Consider the following 27,613-nt stretch of genomic DNA (forward strand, 5'->3'; position numbering starts at 1 on the left):
GGCAGTCTAACATGCACAATTGTCATCTTGAAGGCTTCATAGATATCATACTGCACAAAATGAAAAAGCAGCTCTTTAGTCAAGGTATAGTTGCTGCAGGTCTGCAGTATAAAGAAAATATCTAAGATGCTTTCGGTCCTAAGTGTGGAAATTGCCTTTATCAAGTAATAATACATTACTTTGCCACGTTTCCTTATGATGTAGCCCTGGGTCAAGGTGCACAACCTGCACCTTCACAAACACAACTCGTGGTATGTTGTGACACCACTTTCTGCAACCTCATCAATGAGAAATATTTCCTTCTCTTTTAAGTCAGTCTGAAACACGATCACTCACAATGTGAAGAAAATGTGGCAAAGCTCTTGTCTGTAAATGGAGGGGATCTGAGGGAAAAGCACAGAGGGGAAGGGAATAGCAAGGAGTAATTCTGGGTTTTATGCAGATCTTGGCTGTACTGAGGGGCACTATGGGAGGTGGAAGAGCATCACAGCGCAGGCCTGAGAGAAAGACAAGGAAGCAAAGTCTTCAGAAGGTCAGAGTAGATTCTAAATTAACTGGTTTTCTTTCAAGTTGTTTATGTTTACCCTTTTGTTGGTGGTTTTGGGGGTTTTGGTTTGGTTTGTTTTTTTCCTGAAAGCCTTTTCATGTATTTACTCAGTGTGTCTCTGGGTGATGTCTTTTTTAAAAATCATCAAATGCTTTTTTTCCTGTCTGGGGCAAGTGGCAAGACTCTTAAAAGATCCCAACTGTTTAAACAACAATACACTGTTAGGAAATACCAGCATCCCTAAAGCTGCGCCCCCACCCTGTGGCTGAATGAGAAAGCTGTTAGTTTTAAAGCTGCTAATTTGTTAACTCTGTCTCCTGTATTTGCCTCAAAAGTCTTACAGTAATTTCGTTTCCGTAGCAAATGCTGAGACAGGAGCCTATCGCAGAATCAGTAGGATGTTATCTAAGCGACGCCTGAACCACCGTGGTGTGTGTGCCCTTTTGGTGACATTGTGTATGAGCTACATTGCTTCAAAGTACTTTTCTAGCATTATTGTCAGCATTAGACCCTGTAAGGATTTTTAAAGGGATGTTACTTGTGACTGCAAAGACTAAAATAGGAAGAAAAAGGTTTACTTTAAAATTAAAGTGAGCTTTTCACTCTTTTTAGAATTGGCTTTCTTTTAGCTTAGGAAAGTTAATTTTGTAAAGTCCAGATTGATTCAGACATACACATAATCCTCATTTTATTAGTTGCTAGCATGGCTTTTCATTTTAAAGACAAAAATCCATAATTACCCAGCAAGCTCTTTTATTTTTAAAAGGATATTGTGTGTGAACTGAGTGAAACTTGAACTGAATATATGCTCCTTCTAGCTTGTTTTCTTTTTGCTTCTGTTTCTTTTATTTTTTCCCCCATACTTCTAAAAAGGAAATACTTTACAACCACTGTTCAATATTGAGGAGAATTTTTACTGCCAATATTTTTTTTTCAAGTGAGCACTTCAAAAGCAAACAAAAAAATGCTTCTACTGTGTAAACCAGGGAGTCAATTGTCAGGAGGCTGACATATCAATTACCATGAGATTCACCATCTTCCGTGAAGGCGTAATTAATTTACATGTGCTTGTAAGTTGTTCAGAGCTGTTGTATTTGTACATTGTCTATCACAGTGGCACCAAGGTGGTAAGGTCTCTACATGGTATTTCAATTCCAAAGAAAATAATTGTCAATTATGTGTTTATCTGCATATTGGCTGTATTCACTCTTGTAGGACAAAACATTATTCACCGTTTGCCTGCTGAAGGCTCTAGGAAACCTCCCAGAAATTTGTGTGGGATGTGATTGGGACCCTACTTACTGTAGAATAAGATTTAGAAATCCAAACTGATTGTAGAATTTGTCAGTTTATACTGATACACCCTTGAGCCTCAGCAAGGAAGATCTGATGAACTACCCACCTGCCTCTTGGTTCTTGTAGTTTTATTCTCCTTTAACCATTGTTATTCTTTTCTAAAAGGAGTATCTGTTCATCAGGCTTCCCAAAAGGATTCTGTTCTGAAGTTTGCTGAAGTTAACAGATGTTCATTCTGCTAACTTTAGGAAATTTTTAATCAAAACCCTGTTTCTGGATTATCAAAAAATTGCCCCTTATGCTTAGTTTTCCAAGTGACTTGATCACAAAGGCAGATGTTCAAGTGCATTACACATTCAGCATGACCCTTTGTCTGTGCACACGTTGTATATATGATTTATATGAACCAATCCCATACATTTATTTATTTTTTGTGGTGCTAACTAAACTCCAGCCTCACATGCTTTGATTTATGAAAATGTTTATACAGCTTTTCAGTGGAATTTAGTACTCCACAATACCAGAGTTTATTGAACCTCTCTGGCGAAAAGCATGTGGGCAACTTAGGAGTGTCAGGTACAGTGTACACCTAAGAGACGAGGTATCTGAACATCACTCTGCTGTACCGATCTCCACTGGCTCTTTGTGTGTGTTCTTACTGTTGTATAAAAAGAGCCACTGAATCATAGGATTCTGTATGTTAGTGTACAAAGTGGATTGTCTGTATCTCTTTGGTGCATATGGGTCTCAAACAGTCCATGTATAGCAAGCTAACTCCACGAGAAACTGAAAGCTGGGAATAAGCTTTGTGTGGAGCTGCACAGGAGCTAGTAAGTGCTGCAGAAAGGCAGGCCATCACAGAGGTACTGCTCAAATTACCACTTTTATGCTGTTTCCAGATCTGGTACATGATGCCCATGGGGCACCCTAAATTTACCATCTCAGTTCAGCATTTACTAATCCACAACCCATTTCACTCAGCAGTACAGAAATGCCCAAGGACTCATGTGAAATCAATAGGTTGCTTGAAATGTGGTTCCCCAAAGCAATTTTGGCATTCAAAGCCTGTGTATGATGTACCTGGCTCAAGGTAGTTTAAGGAGCTAGAGGTTGTATCTGGACCATTGTTTTTAATGGTCACAAATGGGCCTATTGCCCAATAAATGGTCCAAAAAGTTTCTGCACGCATTTAAACTTTTGGCTTTTCCAGGATTCTTTAGCAAGTGATTCCATATTTAATGAGGTACTACATGGGAAAAAAATAAAAAATCCTTTTCTTCAGACCTGTTAATTTCCATGGTTGCACCTTAACTTTAGTATTGCGAGAAATAGAGCCCAATCACTGTCCTTGCTTTTCTCACCATTTGAGATTTTTCCAAATCTTTAGTGTACTTCCCCTCAGTGGTCTCCACATCAAATTAAAATGCCTTAATCTGTTATTCTCTCCTCATACTGAAGCCATTTTACATGGCATCCTTAATGCATTTCCCTGTACCTGTAGCAGTTCTACTATATCCTTTTAGAGATGGAAGTGATGGATTTCTTCAACGCATTAAAGATGTATGTGTGTGTTCAGTGGGATTTGTTCAGTGGTACCATGATGTTCTGTGTGCTCTTTCCATATAGGTTCTAAAATGCTGCTTGCTTTTATGGCTGCTTTTGAGCAGAGAATAAACCCTGACTCCAGGATTGAATGGCAGTAGCTAATTTAAAACCTGTCATGTATCTGTAGATATGCAGAGTAATTCTAGAAACTTCAGTCAAAATAATGTAGTTAATAGAGATTTCCATCAGTGTAATTGAAATCAGATTCTGGCCTGTGTGTAGTGGGCATGAATCACCTTTCACCTATCCCTTTATAATTCATTGCAGCTTACTGATTTCACAAAAGCCACTGCTGATTTATTCTAGCTAAGAATTAATCCCTTTGATTTCTACAAATGATTTATTTTCAAGCAAGATATACGGAGGTAGTTTGCAGTGAGCTTTGCAGAAATAATTTCTTAGGTTCCAGGAATCCAAACTGCCAGTGGAGCATTTGCATTTCCTTTTAAATATCAGCATAAAAATAATTTTAGAATAAAAATACTTGGGTAACTTGACTGCAGAGTGACTTGGAACAAATAGAGAGAGGCTTAGAGTGAACATGGAGAACAAAGAAAGAGAATTGCTATGCAGGGTTGGGCAGAATTCTCTTTGATTAGAGGATAATATTGTACACACATTCAGTTAAACTCTGAAAGCACTTAATTAGACTCACAGTGTATGGCAAAGGGAGGTAAGTATTATTATGTCCATTTGAAAACAGGGAAACTGAGATATAGATATGTGAAGTGGCTGCCCAAGAGCACAGAGTCAATATGTGCAAAACTAGAATTCAGGAATTCATGGTTCCTGGGTTTGACTTACAGAGACCACTTGAAGACTTACAAGTCGCCAGTCAGCAACTCAGATTTTAACCATGGTGTTTGTTGTTCAGGCCATCTTGGAGCACGATCAGACAGCCATGCCTGAAGCCTGTGCTTCTCCTTGACATCCCCAAGGAGGTGGCATCCCCATTATTGGATATCTCTAATATGCCAGAGAAAACTGAAGGTTAACACAACTTCATGACAAAAAGGGTTTAGGATTTGAGAAAAAAGGAGATACGATAAAGTATCTCTGCAGACAACATTTTGTGAAGTGTTGTGTCACAGTTTCACTTAGCAGAGGGACAGCACAAAGAGAATGAACAGTTGTTTCTATCATAAAGCCAGGTGAGATGGGCAAAACTTTTTTAACATCTTTCTGGTATTGAACTCTCAAATTATTTGGAAATGCTGCATATTTCCTTTTCATAAGCTTCAGAGAGCTTTGTGTCAAATTGTAAATGCATATAATCAAGGAAGAAGCATGTCTTATTTCATACATTCTGTAATCAAGTCAAGACATCCAGTTTTTGAAGACACTCTGGGAGGAGGTTGCATTTGTTATTACTCAATTCTATGATACCTCTTTTCTTCCCACTGCCAAATACCTCTTTTATCATATTTCCCCTCTTTTGCTCTTCCTCAATCATACCCACCTACTTAAAACTAATCACGTACTAGAAAGTGCATAATTAGATTTTCATGATGCTCTTTCCTGACATAATTTTTGATTATGTAATTAAGGGTTCTCATTGGGCTCTTGAACTGAGGGAAGATTTTTGGTTTAATTAATCAAAAGGTCTTGCTCAATTCAGAATATTTTTAAGCAGGTTTTTTTCAAAGTAATGTGCAGAAAGAATTTCCATTATTCCTCACATATAACATTATGTGATATACTCTTTATCCTCTAAAGTCAACAATAGAGAAGCATTGTCTTGACAGCAGGCTTAGGTACTTCTATCTAAAGCACCGGAACAAGGGCTGGGGAAAAAAAGATGCATTAAACTTAAATATGCTTGAAATAGAATGATTTTTTTTTTTTTTTTTCCAACTTGGAAGTTTGTCAGATTTTGAGGAAATAGTTAAACTGGAGTTGTTCCAAGTGATTCTTTCCCCTGTATGTGACTATTTACAAGTTTACAATTCCTAAAATTTTTTGATGACAAATTAACATTCTTATGAAATGTGTGGGTTTGGGGGAGTACTAAGAGAGGTTGCTGGAGGGTTTGAAGTTTGTATTGCAAATATTTGCCCTGAGCTAGCACAATCAAACCAAGAAAAAGTCACTTTTTGTTTGGGTTTTTTTCCTCTGTAAGTATATGAATGAGAAACAACATGAATGATGGTGTTTGTTTTTGTTTATGAGTTGCTTCTTCCTAACTGTGCGGGAATTGTTTTCAACCATTGGTACATCTTATAGGAAAAGCCACCTACCTTTGTGTCAGCACAACCAATGTGTATAAATGAAGTAATAAAGAGGTGGAGACTAGAATTATGCAGCCACTTCTAAACTTGTATGGCTTTCATAACTAGAGCTGGAAAAAAAAAGGTCTTCCTCATGGAACAGAGATTTGAGGATCTGAGAAAAAATGCTTTATGAAACCCATGTTATCTAGCAGGCATCCATCTCTCTGCTCTTCTTGTCTCCAGTTCTATTCACTGCTTTCTCCCACCTCCTCAGTAGTTTTGAAGATGTAGAACTTAATTTGGGGGGCTAGACACTGGCATTAGCTTAGCAACCTGTCATCTGCTGGCTTTCAACTGCAACATATGTTAAGAGGTTTGATGTATCATTCACATATGTAAGTTCAGATCATGCTTAAGTGATTGACTCAGTTGAGGTCTACTCCCTGTGCTGCTGTAAGAAAAAGGAGCTAGACATCATATGACGTGATAAAGAATCAGCTGCTTGTTTGACACTCAGTGTTCCAAATGGATTTGAACAGAGATGTAATTTCTGTTTTTTATTGTCTGCACCTGCAATTTTAGTCAGATAAGAAACCTAATATGCATTTGTGAGATGATATGTGAATCTGAATACTGAGAGTAAGGGAGGTCTGCGTTTGGTAAACTAAAGATCTTTTACTAAGAATGGGCTGAGTTAGATACCACATTAGCACAAAATAGATAGCTTTGTCATATTACATATTTTTTCCATTTACAGTCTCCCTGGGCATCTTGTATTCAGGGTAAAACTCTCTCCATGGTTATTGTAGTGAAGATATTTTATATCCGTAGGACTGAATTCATTTATTTGGGAAAAAATTAGTCCTGTATGTAGCTTAGCTTGTGGTTTTATGGGGGTACTTGAGTCAATCTAAGTGTCAGCTACTCTTTTTCTCCTTTCAACACTGATGCATGTTTTCACTACCTCCTTTGTGACACTGTGGTGAACAGGATCAGAAACTGATCAGCTGATCCAGCTGATTTTGTGCAGAAACATTAAAAGCAGGTATAGCAATAAAAATGCTGTTAACCTCACAGTATCACTTGTGAAATCACAGAACACTTTCATTTGAATTACAGTGTAAATGCTGTACAAGTCATAACAGGAAGCCAGTGATAGCAGGTTACAGTTAGAAGAAGGCCTATATGCTTTGCCACAGAAGGTGAAACGATGTAAACACTAATGGCTCAGAACACAGCATGCAGAAGGTTTTAGACTGAAGATGGAAGGAAACAGGGCAGATCTGTGTTTCTTGCAGCTTTTTGTAACAACCAAGGTACATAAAGGGTAGCAGGCATGTCAGTTTTGGCCCTTTTGCTTTCAGAAGCTCGGTACTTTTGAGAAATCCTCATTTTGGCCAAAACTTTCTAGTCTAAACCCAGAGGTAAAAAAAATGAAGTTTTTTTCAGAATGCTTGACTGGAGTGAAAAAAAAATCTCTTTCCTTTTCAAAACTGAGGAAAAATACCACCATGTAGACTCAATGGTATGCTGGAATTGCTTTTTTTGAGGGGGAAGAGGGGGAAAAGCTGATTTGAACTAAATGTAGCTAACATGCTGCAGAATACTTTGTTTAACCAAAAGTACTTAACCAAAGTCTAAGGTGTTTGTCTTCAGCCTGCAGGAGGTTTGGATTTTACAGCTCATAGGTGCACCCTAGTGTTAAGTAACTACGGAGTATAAAATACTAAGGATTTTGTTTCTCTTTCTGAGGATGTTGACTTGAACTAGATTGTGCAGCTGATTTTACAGCTTTATATACATTGCTGATCTCCATTATGATTTATTACATGAACAGTCCCAAGCCCTAAAATGGACCTCCATAATTCAGACTTGCAGACTTCAGACAGCAACCCTGAGTTCCCCTGAGTCCCTGGGGAAGAAGGCAAAATACCTTTTATGTTTGCTTTCTCCCAAGCATAAGGAGAGGAAACACCTCCTTAGAAGTAGAATGCAGACAAAGCCTTCTCTTTGAATGGCTTATGCTTTGGGTTTGCACTAGAGCTGTATTTCCATTGTTCAAGCACCAAAATCCCTGGAAAGCACCATCTTTCCTGTGGCCCTCTAGAAGGGCAGAAGTCTGGTTTGTATGTGAAGTTTGGGCTTTGGCTAGATTTCTGTTCAGTATGCACCAGGTCATAGCAGCAAAGCTTGTGCAAGGTAATTGTACAAATAAGCCAACTGAAGTCATTAACAATACTCGTAAGGGTGGAGGTGGGTGGGTTCAGTAATTCTGAGTCTCCACATTTCATTTGAATGACCTCTGATATGGAAATTATTTTTCCACTCTACTGGTTGAACAAATTGCAGAACCATTTCAGTTTCAAACTGAGCACACGTCCTAACACCACCACACCAGGGCAGTTAATAGTTTCTCTATTTTATGTCAGTACAACATAGTGCAACTAAATTTTTTTATAGGCAGTTTCCTTAAAATGGTAGCTGGGATTTCAGAAATGAACTACAGATATACAGGGGAAAACTGGAACACCGAGATTCTGGTTTTAAAAAGAAGGCCAAAACAGCCAACATAATGATAAGACAGAGACATTCAAGAAGGTTATATCCAGTGATAACAGCATAGAAAAATAATTTTGTGCTTTATAAACTGAACCAGTCTGGAAGGAGAAAGAATCAGACCCATACCCCAGTTTCTCTACATACACACACTTCAGTTTTGTCAATATGTTTCTTTTTTTCCAGTAATATTTAGTCTTATAAAATATTTGGGAAAACTGAAAGGATAAAGGAAATGAACCTTAAATAAAATAAGGGTGACTGGAGAGCTCATGAGACCTGTTGGGTTGCACATGTTAATTCCGGCCCAGTAGTCAGAAGACACAAGAGGCAAAACCAGAACAAAGCCCCTTTTGTCTAAATGAAGATTCCTCAAAAGAATACCTAACAGCAAATTGAGAATAAATGAATACAGTAATGAGCAGAGAGAGGAAGCCTTTCCTGCTGAGAGGAAAGGAAACTAGTCTTCTTAAGTCTGAACCAAGAAGCCAAGGAACTGTCTTAAACTGCCTTTGTGAAAAACATGAAGAGTTCTGCACATGAATAAAATCTGTACTGTATGGTAAAAGCCAGGGACATTTCTTAATGACTTTCTGACTTTCTTACAAGAAATTATGAGATATAACCATCAGATGAAAGGTCAGAGAAAAGGTCATTTATCAATTTAATTCCTGGTGCTGCTAATAGCTCTACTTGTAACTGAAGTCATCCCACTAGTAAGCAAAATCAGGGCTGATGCACAGGCGTGTGTGTCAGAGGTGAAGAGCAATTGCTAAACCCCTATAAATCCACAAACTACTTTTGGTTTAAGAAATTCTTACAGGAGTTTGTTATCTTCGGTAGCTTAGTATTTCATTTCCTTAATTTGGACTAAATACAAAGTTTCTGTCAACAAAATCTGAGTAGTTATACTCTTAGCTATGTAAAAACCATATATAATGCAAAATACAATGCAAACCAAGCTTTTCTGTGCACAAGATAGAATGTGTAACAAATCAGTCCTGTGGTATTCACACACATGCAACTCTAGCACTTGCTTGCATAGTGAATAAAGTCTAATTATCACCTCACAGACAGGAAAAATTGGAAGTGAGTGATTATTCAGCCCTGAGTCTTCCACCTCTCAGGCACTTCAGGGTGTGGGAGCTACTCAATTTCATTTGCATCTTTCCACTCAATTAGACTTCTCACTCTGCAGTCTAAAGCGGTGATTGGCAAAACTATTTTTCCCATCTGCTCTCTCACTCTGGCTGCTATTTTTAAAAAATAAATAAACTTCTTTTTTTAAAGACAAGTTATTTCTAATGTTTCTATATATTTAGGTAATTGTAGGCTTTTCTGCCTAGGTATGGTTTGAAAGACTATAAAAGGGAAATAGTCTCAAAATTTCAAGCCTGAGTATGTTAAGCTTCTTAAAATGACTGGTTTTAGGGCTGCTAACCACCAGAAACACACTGATACCAGTCACTCAGTGGGAACAGTGGGTGTTCAGTAAAACAGGCCATGAAGGTAATCATATCTGGGTATATGTACACTTGGATTTAAAATCTGATCTTCAGATTCTATTGCATCCTGGTTGTCTAAACACTGTTACATTCCTAGCAGATCCTATTATTATTTGTTATTGTGACAATGAACAGACCCTGCAGTTCAGGATCAAAGTGTTTTAATGTGCCTCTGTATGGCACATCTGAAGATGTGGTTTACAGTACTAAGTCATTTGAGCCTTGTGTTCTATCTAATAGGTACCAGATTACTACTGATTTCAGCCAGGATCTCCTTCTGCCATGACTACTACAAAAAATTGCACATCTAATTTGTTTTTGATTGAAATGTGGGATTTTAACAGAATTATGCTGTGGGAGATGTGTCTGCTTTCTTTGGACATGATGCTGAGCCTTTGAGATGAGAAAAATATGAAAACTGCAGATTTGGGCTTTAGCCAACATATTAGTTTTGGGGATATATATATATATATTTTATAAGAAACTGCAAGTTCTCTTGTGAGAAAGAGCTGAGACCCTGATCAGTTCTGTTGGCTTTAGAAAGAGTAAATAATTTAATTTTTATTGACTTAGAATTGTATAAATCTCACATATTCCATATAAGGCTGTTACCTGTTGTAAAATACTTGAAAGCAAAATATGAAGAAGGTACAAGGTAAAACATCAACACTGAGCAGAAATAGTGACATTAGTTTCAGAGGCCTGACTGTGGAGGGTCATTGCATTAGTGGAGTGCTGTCTGTGGACTCATTACAGAGGCAGCTGGTCTGATTTGTCTGGCAGAGCCCTGTGTAAATGCAGCTACATTGCCTCTGCTGGCAAATGGTATTTTTTTCATCTCATGACATTGCCTGGTGCTGTTTAGATATATTGTCAGTGTCCTTTTCTCAAATTACAGAGCTTCCCTGGGTAGGAATGCAAGTTCAGCAGGAAGCTGCTGGCAGTTAAGTTGGTCAGAAAGATACAGAAGGTCTGAGATCTGCATTTGAAGAAAGCAGTGGGAATGAGAGGCAGAAAATTGTATATAAACTTCATGATGAAATGTCTTGCTAATACCGTCTGGATACCCATATAAATACCCACTTAATAGTTTGTTTTAGTAATCCTTCAGTTACCTCAATTACGCTGTTAGCAATGAGAACACTTTACCATTTGCATTTATTGATTTTAGGGCATGCAGGGTTGAACTGGGAAAAATTTAGAGAGCTGAGACAGTGAATCAAATGTGGTGTCCCCTGGGAAATCCACTAGTAAGTACATTACTGGACAGCAGAGAAAACAGCTAGAAGCCAAGCAGAATAAATAGACTCAGTCCCTATGGAAATGATTTAAAATGGGCAGCACAAGGGAAAAGAAGTTCTATGAGGAATTTCTGCTAATGCTGGACTGGGAACTGAGCTACTGTACAGACCAGTGCTGTTTTCCCAAGACTTTTCCTGTGTATTCTGCATCTTGTTTTAGGGTGAGGTTTCCTTCCTAGTGCAAAATACATAGCAGTATGCCAGTGGGGGAAGTGCTATGATGTTAGCCCTGTCAGTCAGTGAGGAGCACCTGGCCCCTGGGCAGAAATCCAGAGAAGCTTCTTGCCAAGGAAGTAGCTTACACAAACTGTGAACTGTGTCCACCTGTTAGGCATTGTACGCTCTTGATTTACGTCTCACACTACTGACATATTTGCTACAACTAGCTCTTTACATCAGTTTAATAGTAAGCCTTGTAATTGGCACTGAACTTACTCGCAAACACACACATGCAGCTACATGTATTCTTTCCTTATTCATCTGCCTTCTGTTCTATTTGTAAGGCTTTTTTTTTTCTTGTATGCCTCCAACCATGAATACACATCATGCAATTAAACTCTGTATGCACCACAGTGCTATATTCAATAGTGACATTGAACTAGTCTGTGTTGCTTTTGAATTAGCCAAATAGCTCATGTTCTCCCCTCAGAAAATCAGCTAATGGGATCTTGAAATATTTTGAGGAAAATAATTCCAAACTTTAAAATAGTTCTGAGAATGATACCAAGCCCATTATTCTTTCCCTGCAGTTAGTTGCAAAATCTCATTTCAGTGTGATGACAGTACTGTTTGCTGAGCATGCCTAATTTGACACTAGAACTGTGTGTCTTGGGAGATTAAGACATTACGTGGGCTGGAAGACATTAAGACATTATGCCATGTGCTGGAAAGCCCAGGTGTATTTGGTGTGCAGGTGAAAGAAGCCCTCAGTGAGGCACTGTTCAAGTGTAATGGAGATTAAAACCTGTTTTCAATGATATATCAAGCAGGTGGAGACTTACCAGGACAGCAAAGGAGCTCCACTTGTACCATGTCAACCCCAACCAGAAGCACCCCCAAACGTAACGGGCTGAGCTCTTAGTCTCTTCCACCGTTACCATGTTGATGGCTCTTCTTTCCTTGACAGCCCAACTTCACAGCCCTATTTTGGTGTTTTTGCTTTTACTGTAGAAGACTGTAAAATAGACATATTGCATTCATGTGCAAATACATGTTTATCTGTCATATTCACAGTGCTGTCCCTAGCAATTTAATTACCTGGTTGGTAGCTACTAAGTTTGAAGGCTTGTTCCCTTTTTTGAGATCATAAATGGCTATTTGCAAAGATCCATGTATTGATTCCCTGTCCTGCTTGTTCTGAAGTTCCCTAGAGGTTAACCATGGGAATTATAATATTTTCCTATCTGTCCTGGTTATTTAAAAAGAAATGTGTTTCCTGTTTTCTCATCAAAGTATAGAGATGTTAGAAGAGTATAGGAAAAAGAGTATGTGATCACTTTTTTATGAGATTTCTGGATGAAATCATTCTAATTCAGGCTCCCTAGCCAGGGCTATTTTGAATGACACTCTGGACAGAAACAAGCAATTTCTAGGCTTGGCTTCACGTACCCTGTCATTGAGGATATATATGCCACTACTGCTTTAGGAAAGTAGCCATGATTTGTGAGAACATTTCTTACATTTTCAAGTGGATGCATAGCTTTTGAGATTGGAGAGAAAGTCATAAAACCAGGAATACTTAAAATCAGAAGGCTAATAGGAAACATACCAGTTGTGAATTCTGTAAAATCTTGTGCCTTTTAAGGCAATCTGATAGTTTGGGAAGCTGTATTCCTGCTTAACAAATGCTTGGATTTAGCAGTGTAGAAAAAGCTAACCAGAGAACAAGGCTGCCAGGTTCCCACCATGGAAAAGTACCTTCTTCAGCTACGGCAGTAATCTTACCAGGACATGTTGACTCAATCTCACATTGGCACAGAAAGCAAAAGCCTGGGACATATTTAATGTCTTTGTATATGGTGCTAAACTTTCATATGTGCTGTAGTGTGAGAACAGGAAAGAGATTCTGATCATATTTTCTGTTTTCTATATCTTTTAATGAACCAACTTGCCATCTGCTGACATAAGCTGTAGGTTGTTCAACACATAAATTGCAGGTATGTTTTAGAGGAAAGGTCATGTAAGAAACCTGTATTTGTTGTCTGTTTCCTTCCTTAATCTTGAGTAAAATAATTTGCAGCCTGACATATCAGGTTGTGGCATATGGAAAACACACCCAAGCCACTAAGGTCTGAAACAGATAATCATATAGGATGGGCATTGACATATGAGGATAAGCCATAATCAAAGTCATCCAAGCCATGTTATCAACAAATTTTGAGGTTTTGGACAAAATATGAGTGAGATCTAAACCAGCCCTGGACAACAAATTCATTGGCATAAACCATTCTCCCATTCTGCCTCACTCCAAGCTCTCTCCATTGTTCAGCAGCACTGCAGTACGTGCTATATTCTAGCTGAGCCTGGAAATGGTTGTATTGGGCTGAGGCAAACTCACATTACATGGCAGTGGGTCCTTAGTCATGATTGTCTGTACTGATCAGTGTAGTTCTCTCTGGCTAGCTGGATTGCCTGCAAAGTGATCAGCCTGGCAGATTTGTGGGAATGCTGATGCGAATATCCTCAGAGTTCCTCTTTCTCAGCTACTGAATACATGCAACAAAATGACAGGGGATTTCACTGCTTATGAAACCAATGTACACATTATTTTCTTGCAACTGTGGATCTCTTTCTGTTCAGACCTCACCACTCTCAGAGCAGTAGTTTACACTGTGACCTGGCTTGTGGCCTCTTCACGGAAGCATGGCAGTGCATCCATGCTTCCTGAGCACATGAAAATCAGGTTACTCAAGGTCTTTCCCATCTCGTTGACCATACTAAAAGGCATAATATAATTAAATTGTTTGCCTCCAAATGTCCTAATTGTGCTCTGGCTTTGTTTCAGTTAGCTGGTGCAAAAAGGAAGTAATGCTTCTATTTTTTTAGATCTATTACTCCTTCTGCTTTTTTATTATTTATAGTAAAATATTACTTAACCATATGCCTGTAGTAAATGGATTTCTAAATTCCCAGTGCTGTATTTTGAATGACAAGCTTATGAAGCCACTGCAAACATTTGACATTTTCTATATAGGTAACAAGTACATAAAACATCATAGATATGTAGTGGTCTGAAAGAGGCAGAGACAAGACACCACCAAAAGTTAAGTGTCTGTTATTATGAGAACAAAAATCTGTTTATCTGGGAACTGTTAACATTTTAGAAACATATGAAAGTCAGTGGTTTATCCTGCAGGAGTTTATGCAATTTACTGTAAGAAAGCAACCATGTTACACTGGGAAGGGATCACAGTTTTTATTGCACGTGTGTAATTGGAGGCAGAATCTGGTTTTTGTTGTATATTTCTATACTGCCTGGCATGAAGCACAGTGCAATTTGGGTACATAGTTGCAGTATTTTTTTTTTTTCTCCAAGTCTTTTTTCTCTCCCCCAAACAAGGTATCTAACAGCATTTGGTTCAGGTTTGGCACTCGATGCTGTTTGGTTAGCAGATGTGTCACAAGCAACCAATGATGGTCAATTTTGATGATTTACTTGTGCTGCCTCCATAAAGCTGTATGCAAATCAGAGCTATGCTCTTCTGAAAATCTTGTATTTTTTCATACATGGTGACACAAGTGTCAATGAAAACAGCTCAGCTGGTTTAAAATTACTGGGTGATCCAAGTCAGTGATCAACACTGGAGTTAAAAGGAATGTTGATTAGATGAACCCACAGGAGACAGGGTCCAGTATGCCGCAGGTTTAAGGGGGTGTAGCAGTCCCTCAGGCCTCATTTACTGCAGTGTGGTTTCCTTGTCATGTAGCAGAGACAAGGTCATGCTTCTGCTTATGTTCTCCACTGTGATCAGTACCATAGACACTGCCACTGCTGACAGTGCTGTCCTAATTCTCTGTGCAGTATAGAAGGATGTGTTCATTCAGTGTCTCACTTTTCTCTTCCCAGGATACCCAAGACAGATGATTTAGCTCATTCCCTTTCTTACCAGGTGCCCTTACAATTTTTTTCATCATCATCCATAATCACACATTCTGGAAATGCCTTGCCTAGTAAAAAATGCGGACAACCCTCCTGCCTGTCAAAGGCCATAAAAGCACATTTAGAAGGGCCCTTCCTGCTTCTCAGTTTTGACAGGTTTTGTGGTCATAATCTCCCACCAGCTTTCCATGTCCATTTCAGCAAGACCTGGAAATTCAGGTGACCTCACAGAGCAGCTTGTTTCCTATGTAGTGGGTGGGAAACTAACCTAAGACAAATTGCTTTACTATAGATGGTAGGACAGGGAACTGGGTAAGCCCAACAGTGAAGGAGGGAGACTTACTCTCCCACATGCTCACTTCAGGGCTTATGCTGGACTTCATGGGGACTTCAGCCATTTAGTCATGCTATATTAAACATGCTATGTTTAATAGCATAAATCAGTAAAGGGAAGGTCACCAAGGACATACGGCTGCCTTTAGCCCAGGAAGGGGGTCTAAAGTGCTGTGATCAGTACCAAAAGGATGTTAGCAATTAAATCAGCATTGAAAGGACCACAGTTTACAGCAGCCCTTCATTCCAGTTCAGATCCTGTCTTACGTTCTCATTTATGCAGCAAGCAGAATCATGCTACAGATGAAAAATTCTAGTAGGACAGAGGGGTTTAAAATAGCTGAACCCATGGTGGGAAGTAGTCTTCTAGCTTGAACAGACTGTAAATGTTTCAAATTAACTGCCAGGTTATTGCAAAGCAGTAGTCATATAAATAGTTCCAGAACATCATTAGAAACATTTAAACCGCAACCCAGCACATCAGCATGACCGATATATTACTCATATGTGATTTAGCTATGAAAAGTGGCTTTGCTTATGACATTACTTCCTGAATTTAGCTAGTACTTTACAGCTTGAATGACAATTCAATTGTGAAGAACTGACAGATGCTCTGCTTATAGATCTTTAATATAAAATGACTACTGTGTGGATTAGTGCTGTAGAAAGTCCTTGAAAAGGAGAAGGCAGAGGGAAGAGAAAGATAATCTAAATAAAGTGAACTCTAAGTCTTTGAGAGGACCAGATCTGTTACTGAATTGAGTAGTAACTCCTGGAACTATAATGAGCTGTGGATTTGGGCATGGATGGACTGGAGGAGACTACGATCATATCCAGTAGAGACAAATACAAGCAAAACTTTCAGGTCCCTGTTTAGCTTAATGGGCTGACTCGGGCATGTATCTGTCTGCTCGCCGGTGTGGAAGAGGTATTGATCACAGGGAAGCAGAGAATGACACTCTTGTCCTGGATGAGCTCCTGGTCAGCTGCTGACCCAAGGCAGTCAGCAGCATGTGGCCATCTGTTAATGATCTGTAAGACAGCAGTCTGTTTCCATCTCTAGCACCCAAGACTTCATTGTGTTAATATTTGTAACTAAAAAATAATTATTTACACTGTAGTGATCCTTTTTGGGTTTGTTTATTCGGGGATTTTTTGTCTTGTGATACACTTGTGAGCAGCACTGCTTCAGAACTCGGGCAGCGCTTTCCCTTTCCGGAGCTGGGCCTTTAGCGCCCTCAAGTGAAGAAAACTAGTTTAAACAAGTGCTAAGATTGGAAAAAAACATGATCCAGCCTCAGAACACAATTCCAAAGGAGAACAATGGTATAATCGGAAACAGTGCGTCTTGCTCAGCATGGGAGTCTGTCTCTCTTGGCTTTTTCAGATTAGTAAGTCCAATGCAGATGTGCTCCCAGCTACTAACAACACTTCAAATGCAACAATACTTCAAATGTTATGACATCTAACTATAGGATAAACTCAAATAGAATTTATGACCACCTAAATAATAGGCTCGATTTTCAAAGAGCCAGTTACTTGTAACTGGAGCTCTGAGCAGGGTTAGGAAGTAGGTCAGAGGGAATGCTTTGCTCATGGGTGGTGTCTGTTTTTATTTTCCGTAGAATGCTCCCAAGTATATGTGATTTTAGGCAGTCTTTCAAATTCTTCTATTTGTTTTCTGCAGGTTTGAGGGCTTGGTTTTCACTCCATGTATTGATTCTCTAATGTATTGGGGGGTTTATCTTTATGGTGCCTGAAGAATTGTGATTTATAAATGACTCATCTTTTTCATGATGATACGTTTGTGAGAGGAAAAAAATATGTATATTCTGTCTATAGATATTTTTCTGTCTATCATTTTTTGTCATTGTCTCCATCTGACAATTGATGTTTGAAATTCAGGCTGCTGATGTGAGCTGGTTATGTAAATCACATGGAAATGTTTCTATTCCCTAGCTGGATGAATAGATTGCACTCAGCAGAAGAGGTTTGAAACCCCATAAGGGCAGTTCAGGCACAAGTAACAAATAAAAAGGATGTAAAGTGTTTTAGAAAATGTGAAGGCTTTTCCTTTTGGCACTCTGCAGTCCCTGTGGACCCTAGAGAATCAGGCCATGCTGTGGATTGTTGGCTTGTCACAATGTGGAATGGAATTTATTCTCATTTCATACCCTTTGTTTCATTGCAGTTTTGTAGCATCACTTGCAAAGTTGCAGGCGGATCCCCTCTGTACCACCAAGTTGCCTCTGTTGAAGCATTCAAGTAAAAATGCTGGAGGGAAACTTCCTATTAGCCATGTCCAGCAAAGATTTTTCCAATAAAATGCATACTGCTCCCATTGTGACTATTGAAAAGGGGTTTGGAGTGTTTTGCGCAAATAAAACTTAACGGTTTAGTCTGTGTGGCCTCTCAATAGCAGCCACAAGGCTGGCTGTGGCCTTCCATTTCCATGGCTGCCTCACCACCATCGTAGATTGTCTAAGGGCATATTAAACCACTTAATCTACCTGGGAACTGTGTAATCTGCAATATTCCCTCCAGGTGACATTTGGAGCAGTCCTGCTGACTTGGCGCAGCATGAACTGTTTTGAAAGAAGACTTGAAGTGGCCCATAAAATGCAAACTAGAGACAGTCACGGTTTACAGTTGGGCAAAGTATAACTATCTAAACATGTGAGCAAGCACTAGTTTCTTTAGCAGTAAGTGATGCTTCAAACAGGGATGAAAAGAAAGATCTGACCCTTTTGAAAGACCAACGTTGCATGCAGACACCATTTTTTATTCACTAGCAGCCTGGCTGTTTGAGCTGATAGTCTTAAATTCCTGACACTGGGATAAGGTCCCACCCAGATCTGACCCTTCTTTCTGCAGCTGTTGTCCTTATATTGAGTATGAAAAATGCTTTGTGGGAATTGTGTCCAGTTATGTGTGCCCAGAATATTACCCAGTGAGAGATTGCCTCAGGGAACACCTCAGAATGATACCCAGCCTAACTTTTTTTTTTGTATGTGGGTACTGGAAAAAGGTCATAATCTCTCATAAAGGCTGCATCCATGGGGTCTCACTTCATTTTGAATTACAGATTTGTAAAAGATCTGTTCTCCACCTCTTCCGTATATTCTTTCTTGAATCCTCAAGCAGTCTTTTATCTACTGAACTCATTAGTTTGGAGCAAATTATTCAGGTATCCTTGGCCTCTGTATCCAATTGCATGCTAGTGCCTCTTGAGCTGACTTAGCAAGGAATGTGCTTGTATTTTTTAAATATTCAGATTTCTATGAAAGTGAAAAAAAGAGAAAGAAACAAAGAGGAAGAGGGCTCTATTTCAAGAAAACAGAAATGAGAGTGGGTCTGGGTTATGGATAGAAGTTCCTAGCATGTGATTCCTGTCACGTGTGAGCACAGTGGCAGACCCGTAATAGCCCAAACAAGTGAGAGACAGGTTGATATTAAAATAAGGAAGCATAGAAATAACAGACCTGCTATTCGTTGTCATAGACCCCAACCTAGGCAGAATATCATCATGGGGTGAGTGCCTTGCTATGGAATAATACCAGTATTTCTGAGTTACTTTTATTGTGGCTGAGGGAAGTCAGAAAGTCTCTCTGCTGGACAGCTGTCTTGACCCCCAGGATTTATAAGCTACTGATATTGCAGAAAGGGTTTGATCTACCTTTGAGTACTGCTGCTGATCACATTTCTGCTTCTCAAATTTCCTATTTCATTTCATTTGACAGAATGAGCTATAGATTCTTACCAAGTGTGCTGGTTTGGTAAGTAAACAGCACAATAAGTTTTCTTAGGCCATTACAGGTAATACAAAAGCAAACTGGTAAGAAAATAGAACAGAATGAAGAGAAGTGAAGCAGAAAGAACAGGTCCTATAAGCAAACTGCATGCAACATACAGGTTCAGTTGTACTCTCCTGGGGCAAGTCCAAAGAATTTGCTAGAGACAAAACAACATCTAATATTTCTTATGCCTATTTCTAGAAAAGAAATTTGCAAATCCATTTCAAACCTGAGTTTTCTGTGTGGTGGCATTTCCAGCACATGGCACCTGGTAAGGAGTGGTAGATAGCATTTTCTTCAGATCATTCTGCATGTATAAAACTGTTTCCTGCAAGATGTTCCATTTGGCATGGACTGTCTCTTTTGGTTTAAAATAATGATGATGTTGGTGCCACGCATAATAGAAATAGCTAAAAGGATATGAGTCACTGAACTACTTGTGTTTTGCTGATTTGTAGCACTTAACAACCTAAACTTAGGACTAAACCTGGCTGTCCCTTGTAAGCTCTGACTCTAACTATACTGAAGAATTTCAGTCCCTTTTCATTTTCCAGCTCCAGCCCTAAATGCATTTTTATGGACATTTAAGAGATCACCTTATTGATATTTAAACTAAGCTCCCTCTTCCTTGTTGATAACTAAGCAAGCAGTCCTCCTCCACAAAATTAATACTGCTTCTCCAAACATCTCTTATTTTATACCAGTAAAGGAAGGCATTTTCTTAACTCATCTTTCCTAGCAAATTTATGACCTAACCCTAGTCCTAGCCCTAAGTCTAACCTCCTTCTTTGCTCTCAGCTACTGACCTACAGCAATCTGAAAAACAATTGTTAATCAACACCTGATATCAACAGTAAATTTGTCTGCTTTTTTAATACCTCTCAACAGAATCAGTCCTGCCTCAGTCATTAACCCTACTCCTTACTGTGACTGTTATGTTAAAGCTAAGGAGGAAACCTGTCTCCAACCCCCTCTAAAACTGAACACTGTCTGCACTGTCCCAGTAGACCCTGCTGTAAATTTCATGTAGCCATCCCTTTCGGACACAGGCCTAACCTTAATTCACTTCTCTTGGTAAATCCAAACTCTAATCCTAGCTCTACCTTGACAGTAATTCTAATGCTGAGAAAGTATCTTTATTACCTCCAAAGATTAATGTAATTGGCAAGGCTTGGTGGTATGAATGCTACTCTGAACCCAGAGACCTATTATAAACTCTAGCCTAACCCACCTTAAAGAGTCAGAATCCAAAGCTTAACCCACATTGTAATCCTAAACCTATTCTCAATTTTCTTGTTAACCCAAAGAAAACAACTGCTTTCAGCCTAACAAATATATGTGTGTAGCCACTGATGATACCAGGCCTCAATTTATACAAATTTGTTCTTTATAAAATAGGCCTAGAAAAAAAAAAATGCCAGTGAGTTTCAGTCCTAACAAGAATCCTGGCCAAAACTCAATCCTTTAAAAAGTTTAAAACTAGATATACTTCAGTACCTAGTGACATTTCCTGCCTTAAATTTAGCCAAATAGATGCTTGGAGACCACGTGTAAAACTAGCTCTTCTCTCTTACAACCTCTTACCTAATTTTGAACCCCAATTTATTATTAATACAAAGCACTGTACTCAAGATTGCCTTCTGCTCCAGATCTAACTTAAACTCCACAACCCTAATCCTAATCACAGTAATGATTCTGTTGCAAGTTGCAACTAGACTCCATTTCTCAGTATGAGCACTTGTTACTTAGCCAAAGTTCATAAATAACCATTCTTTAACCTCAGTAAATCTCAAACTCAAGCCTACCTATAACCAAACTTTAAATAAGAAAGCCTGACATTCACCAGCTTCTTGTTCTTTATATGCCACTAACCATCAAAGGGCTTATTGCAACGGAAGCCTAGTGTTGACTTGTCTGAGACCATAACCTCAGTTGTAACCCTACATATATAGGAGCTCAGATACTGCTGTGATTTGAAAGACAAGTTTTTTGATTGATATACAAGTTTAAAAAATTCACTTCCTAAACCCCAGCCTGTGTCCATTTTGCTTCTCCCATGAAAATTAATCCTATTCCACAATAAAAATCCTAAAAACAGAAGTGGTAATTTGGCTGGCAATATATGAAGAGCTTCTGCTGCTTAATTAGGTCTGCAATGCTGTTGACAGTAATTACAGCTTTTTTCTGTCTCAAAAACTAAGTCAGCATTCCTCAAAAAAGATTCAAGGGCCTTCTAGTTATGCCATTTCCGCAGCACTGTAATTTCACTGATAGCAGTAGAATTACCCATGATTTACACTAATGTAAGTAAAATAAGAATTGAATGTATAGACAGCAACAGCAAATGTGTGTAGGTCTTGGGGGATGGATTTGGCAGTCACATTTCTGATTATGCACGTATTTAAAAAACATGCATCTAAAAATACTATAATGTGGAGGTGTAATATATCAGTACAATAAAACAAACACTGCAGATTCTGATACAGGATTAAGCAGAATCCTGTATAAACTGTACAGCTGGCTTCAGAACTTGTCTTTCTAACAGGGAGTGACTAAACTCCAGAGAAATACGCTTGCTCTTTTCTGGAGATATTTGAGGTGAACAAACGAATACATACAAGGAACACCAAACTATGTATATATATATGTTTACCTCAAGTGATGATCTGTCCCAGTTCCTTTAAAATAAAATAATCCAAAGCAAAGTAAAATAAAACTTCAAAGAATATACAGATGAATGAATGAAAACAGTTAGAGAACCAGAGGGGAAGCAACTACCTGAATCTTTTAACACATACATCAGTTACAAGAAAGCTCAAAATGGATCTCCTTGGGCTAAATTTGACTGTGACTCATATTGCTGAAACCCGAAGTCCACTGAATTAAATGTAATTTACAGTGTGTAAGTCACTGAAGATGCTATACAGCAGTCTGATTGTTAAATGGTTTAGGTCTATGCACAACAGGAATTGCGGTGAGATGCGATCTGGGATTAGTATAGTTCTGCTTGCAGAGTTTCTAATTGTGGTTAACATCATGAAGACAAAAGTATACTTTGCTGGTAGCTTGAATAAAGTGCCATGAGAGCAGTTCTAGTAGTTCATCTTAAGACTGCTTTGCTGGTACCACATGGGTGTGAATTTATCAGGTAGGATAATAGATACCTCATGTCATGAAGCTGTATCTCTAAGCTGTTTGGCCAGACTGTGCAGATTCATAGCTTCAGACCTTCACCATTAATATCTCTTCTAGACTCACCCCCTGAGTATGGTAATACATTTATACTGCCAAAGCACTTCTTGTGTAGACTTGGTCCTGAGCTCAGCTAAGTACCATCAGAATCCCAACAGCTTGGGGGTAGGTTTGTTAAACTCCACTCACTTAAAAAGTCTGTTTATTAAATTTGTCTTAGATTTGCTATTTCAGTTAAATCATTCCAGCAGAGATTAAAAGTTTGTGGACAAAAGTATCAAAATATTTTAAAGAATTATAACAAATTGTTATGTATTTCTAATGCTTTAAATGATCTTTTCAATCTGCTGATCTTCTTTCCCTTGTGATGTTGGTTATTACTATTTGAATTCATTTTAGTCTATTTCGTTGTTTTGCAGTGTAATACTGTGCTGGTTGAGTTTCAAGTACTGCATGAGAAAAATTAGACCACTCCATTCTTTCTTCATAATTAGATTTTTAAATGAATTTTAAATTTATTAATTCATTAAATCAAAATAAATTTTGAAATGTTATAAGATCATTTCCATGTCCAGGTATGATAAAACCTCGAAATCAAAATACGAAGCCAAACAGTACTTCACCCAGGAGTCCCTCACTTCATCTCACTTATCATTAAGCACTCAACAGATAGGGTTAAATGAGGATCCTATACTATTTTGAGTAAGGATTTGGATTTAGGAGTTTAGTAACTGAGCTCCTGCATTTAGGTATGAGAAACCTGAACTCTGATAACAAAGGCTCCAAACAGGAGCACTTTAAAGGAGATAGCATCCAAAATTAATGTCTTACTCCTATTTAGCCCCTGCCTACACATAGAGAGATTCTTCTGTAGCAGAACTGGATTGTTTTATTGAGACAGAAGTAGCATCTGAGTAAAACAGATGGGGGGAAATGAAAAGAGAAATGGAGAAGTTTCTTTGAGGACATATCCTGAGAATGAACTGGCCATTCACACTGGTACATTTCGGAGATCTCTCTTGTCTGTGAATTCTCAAAAAATCTAGTCTTGGGCTACAGAGCATCCATCCATTGTCAATGGGTTAACTGTTTTGCCGGAAAAATAATATTTGAAGTATTGCTGTCACATATTGCTAACACCAGAGAACAGAGTTTCAACATGATTAGGACTTTACATATGACAAAAACAGTGGATTACTTCAGCCAAGAGAAACAGATCACTATGCTATGTTGAGCTCCACTGCAGAAAAGTGAACTTCAGGCTATCAATTTCATGCTGCTGGCCTAGAAATAAACTGTCCTGACATTGACTGCTCCTCATATTAACCTTTCCCTCCTTACATGAAGTCATGCCTGTCAGTGCCATTTACTGCCAATTGATAGGCAAGAATTGATATCATTGCAGTTGGAGTGAGCTGAACATGCTACAGCACCTCAGGTTATTGTCATCAAAGTATATTTTGATCTTCTGGTAAAAACCCTTGACTAGAGGCATCAAACACGGATACACTGAGCTTCTGGCAATTCCTCAAGCCACTGTTTTCTCTTCTGTGAGAAAAATAGGTTTTGTCTTCTTTTGTTTTGCTTTCTCCTGGATATAACATCCTGTGTCATCTTCCAAGACTCCTTCGGTTTGGGGATGTCAGGCTATCTCTGAGTATGCTTGCACCTACAAGAAAGAAAAAAGATCACCATTTGTTTCCAACTCCTGCCATGTAACAAGACAGATGCCACAGGCAAGGTATTCCTCTCTCTTTTTCTTTGCAGATTTTATACATTTACTGGCGTTCTTTCTGCTTGCTCACCCAAATGGAGCAGAGTATTGCTGTGTCCTTCAACCTGCCCAAAACCTGCAGTGCATCATGGGATTTCAAGAATGTGCAAAGGTTTCTCATCAGCATTTAGAGGGAAAATAAAGATCCTGTCTGTACTCCAGACCCCCTGGGCAGTGTGAGATCATTCATGTTGGCAAGGAGACAGGTTAGCATAGATGACAAGCTGTCTGTTTACTGCATATGGATTACACATGATCATACAAAAATCAAAGGCAGGCATTAAGCCTAATCAAGGGGAAAGGAACATTTCTGCAAAAAAGGGTAGCAATTAGAACAGTCTGCCACTGAGCCTAGGACCAGGTGTTAATAAGGGAAGGGAGGAGATTGTTTTTTTGGACACCTTCAGAACCTGAAGAATCTACTACTAGCAGATCAAGGAGCACTCTATACCCAGTTAGCTCTGACAGTGTGCCTTGCATATATACATTTCTCAGGCTGTGCTGGATAATCTTGTACATTTGAAACAACAGTGTGGTCAACCATGGCAACTCTGTACAGTTTGGTCTGTGCACAATCAGTCTATGTCAGGAATCCTCTTCCTTTGGCCCCACATCCTGCAATAATAAAAGGCAGCCAAGGCAAGGCCATCCCGGATGCTAACAAAAGCCTGCAGAGACTTACCTGAATATTGTCTGTAACAGTAAAGGATGAGGCTCTTTGGAAGCTTTAGATTATAAAAAGGACCCGTGGGTAGGAATGTAAATAACCCTAATAGCCCTTAGTGCAAATGAGAATGAGAGACCCCCTTTTTGAATAACCATACTTAATTCTCAGGCTTTCTGCTCCTTTTCTTATGCAAATAATCACACATTTCATCTTGTTGTGGCTGAACTTGAGGCTTTTCAAGAGATAGGTCTTACTTCATTACCATTACTACATAGACTAAAAACTTCATGGAAGCATTAGCATTGTCATGTTCCCAACACAGTTATTTTTCACTCAAGTCTGACTACTGGTCAACCTCTATCAGTCAAATCTTCCCCTCTAACTTGGCCATCATGTTCCCCAAGGCATTATCTTACCTATAACAGAGACTGTACATTTCAGCACTGAAATAAAATGACTCTTGAGTCCTAGCACAATGAGTTTGTCTTTTGACTTCTGAGCTCCCAATGTCAGTATTTGACTCTGTGACAGGTGATCCTGTTCTCTCTTTTTCATGTGCTATTTCTCCATCTCTCCATTACTAATAGATAGGGATTATTAGGGAGACAATACTAAACCTTTTCTTACTTTGGATGTACTAAATTAAACAAGCCTGAAGAAATTTGATATTATTCCTTTTTGTCACTCTTTTTTTGTCACTAATGAGGCTCTTAAGGTTTATACTGAATTTCTTGCCCTTCAGAACAGAACAAATCAAATTAGATGTTGCCTGGTCAGTCAGACAGTCAATGAGATACTCTGTGGAGAGGATTTGAGAGTTTGTGGTATAGCAGAGCCACAGTGGAGCTAAGAGTAGGAATTAAAGGAGGCAGCTGAGTCACAAGATACACAGCAAGCCACTTTCCCGATTCCCTCCCAGAGACACACTGAATCAGCATCAAACAGACTTTGCCTTTTGGGAACAAGGTTTTGAAAACTACAATTAAACCCTGTACTACTACATGTAGTTTAGTCTTTGATGCAAATGAATTCAACCACCTGGCACTGAAATTGTCTCCCAACTCCAATACCCAAAGTGGTTTATTCAGAAATGGCAAATGTAAGAGATTATGGGTATATGAAGATATACAAATAGAGTTTAAAACCTTAAGATGCTCGCAAGCCCAAAGGATATGAAATAGCTCATGGAACTGGTTACCCCATACAAAATACTAGACCATGTAATGACTTAATATCCAACACTTTCAGATGTATAGCATACTTCAAGAGTAAATAGCAAATATATAAAATGATTACAGAGCTGATACTATTTGAAAGTAGTAGCATACTGAATCCTGCCAGGAAAACACCAGGAAAATGTATGGGCTACTTCAGCTTTCTGAAATGGGCTGCATTTTTCTAAATATTTAACAGAGTTTCTTGCTACTAAAGCAGCATGCGTTACATGATTTCACTATATGGTGCAATGAAATTAATATGCAAAGTATCAGCACAAAGCTTAAGGATGAAACCTACTCTTAGTGTAAAAATACTTACGTTACTGAAGTTACAAGAAGAGTGAAACCAGACATTTGTAAGTTAAAAGGAATGAATGTCTTTTGTACAGGAGAACAGAAATTCAAACAAAATAGGGGAACAACCAGACTGTATAACACGTTCAGCAGAAAACAAAAATGAAACTGTAGTCATGATCTAGAAATGTCTTCATTAAAAAAACAAAGCCCCCGAAAATCCCAACCAACCAAACAACATTTCATACCTGGATTTCTGCATTATTTCTCTTTATTTTTCTGGTATTCGCATCACCATGATAATAGTTCTTCCATCTGTTAATGGAAAGCAGTTAACAACCAGACCCCATATTAGGAAGAATTTCCTAATTGGATAGTTAGTGAAAGGCTGGAGGCAGCTGACTGAAAAGCTGCTGAATCTCCCCTATTAGTGTTTCATGAAGAGGCAATGTTCTGCCTTTGTGCTTAGATGGACTAATGATCTACTGAAGTGCTTCCCAGCCTCCCCTTTCTGTGATTCTGACTTGGAATAGCAATTCATTCTGAACGTGCATTTTTCACTTAGTGCAGAGGAAAGTTCACGTCAGTTGCCTTATGACAGTTTCAGCTGATAAACCCTCAGATTTTACCCTTCCAACAGTGTCTCACCTTTACCATGTGGTATGTTTTCTGATGGCAGACGAGGCAGAATGTCCTGTTGCTGTCAAGAGCACAGATACAGCTAGCAGATTTCTGAGGCAGTTACGCCCTGATAAATTGTGATTTAGTGATGAGCCTTGAAATCACACTCATATCCCACCCCATACCTGAGTGGCTGATCTCCAGGGAAAGCCCAAGTCTTCAGATACTAACAAACCTTAAAAATCATTTCAGATAGAGACCCTTCCCTGCTTCTTATGTTATAATTTCTGATTTCCCATCCTCTAACTAATTTTTTTCCATACAATTGGAGTCCTCAGCTCTGCATGAACCACTTCACAGAAACCCCTGGACACAGGGGGTGTGATCATGAAGGACCTGCCCACTTCCCCTGTGAAAGTATACTGAACTCATGGTTTGCACAGGTTTGGAGCCTTTGGTGGTGGTTTCTAGGACAAAAATTGCAGCTCTTGACAGTTTGACACTTATGATCCTTTAATTTTAAAGAATTTGAGTCCTGCTGTTTGGAAAATAGGGAAATAAAATTCCAATCTAGACAACCTGATGTGCCCCTGCATTCTCAG

The 27,613-nt window shown here is 38.8% G+C and overlaps 2 long non-coding RNA genes across 2 annotated transcripts; one reads left to right on the plus strand and one right to left on the minus strand.

Annotated features, from left to right (window-relative positions):
• LOC136020486 (uncharacterized) lies at positions 1-24,292 on the plus strand. The gene is made up of 3 exons (XR_010615346.1): positions 1-84; positions 443-532; positions 24,206-24,292. It is a non-coding gene; the product is annotated as an uncharacterized LOC136020486 (long non-coding RNA).
• LOC136020487 (uncharacterized) lies at positions 22,929-26,701 on the minus strand. Its single transcript, XR_010615347.1, has 2 exons — positions 26,639-26,701; positions 22,929-24,107 (listed from the first exon to the last, which is right to left on the minus strand). It is a non-coding gene; the product is annotated as an uncharacterized LOC136020487 (long non-coding RNA).
• Positions 26,702-27,613: the final 912 nt, after the last annotated feature.

The sequence above is a fragment of the Lathamus discolor genome, chromosome 11 (genome assembly GCF_037157495.1).
Source record: "Lathamus discolor isolate bLatDis1 chromosome 11, bLatDis1.hap1, whole genome shotgun sequence".
NCBI classification, from domain to species: Eukaryota; Metazoa; Chordata; class Aves; order Psittaciformes; family Psittacidae; genus Lathamus; species Lathamus discolor.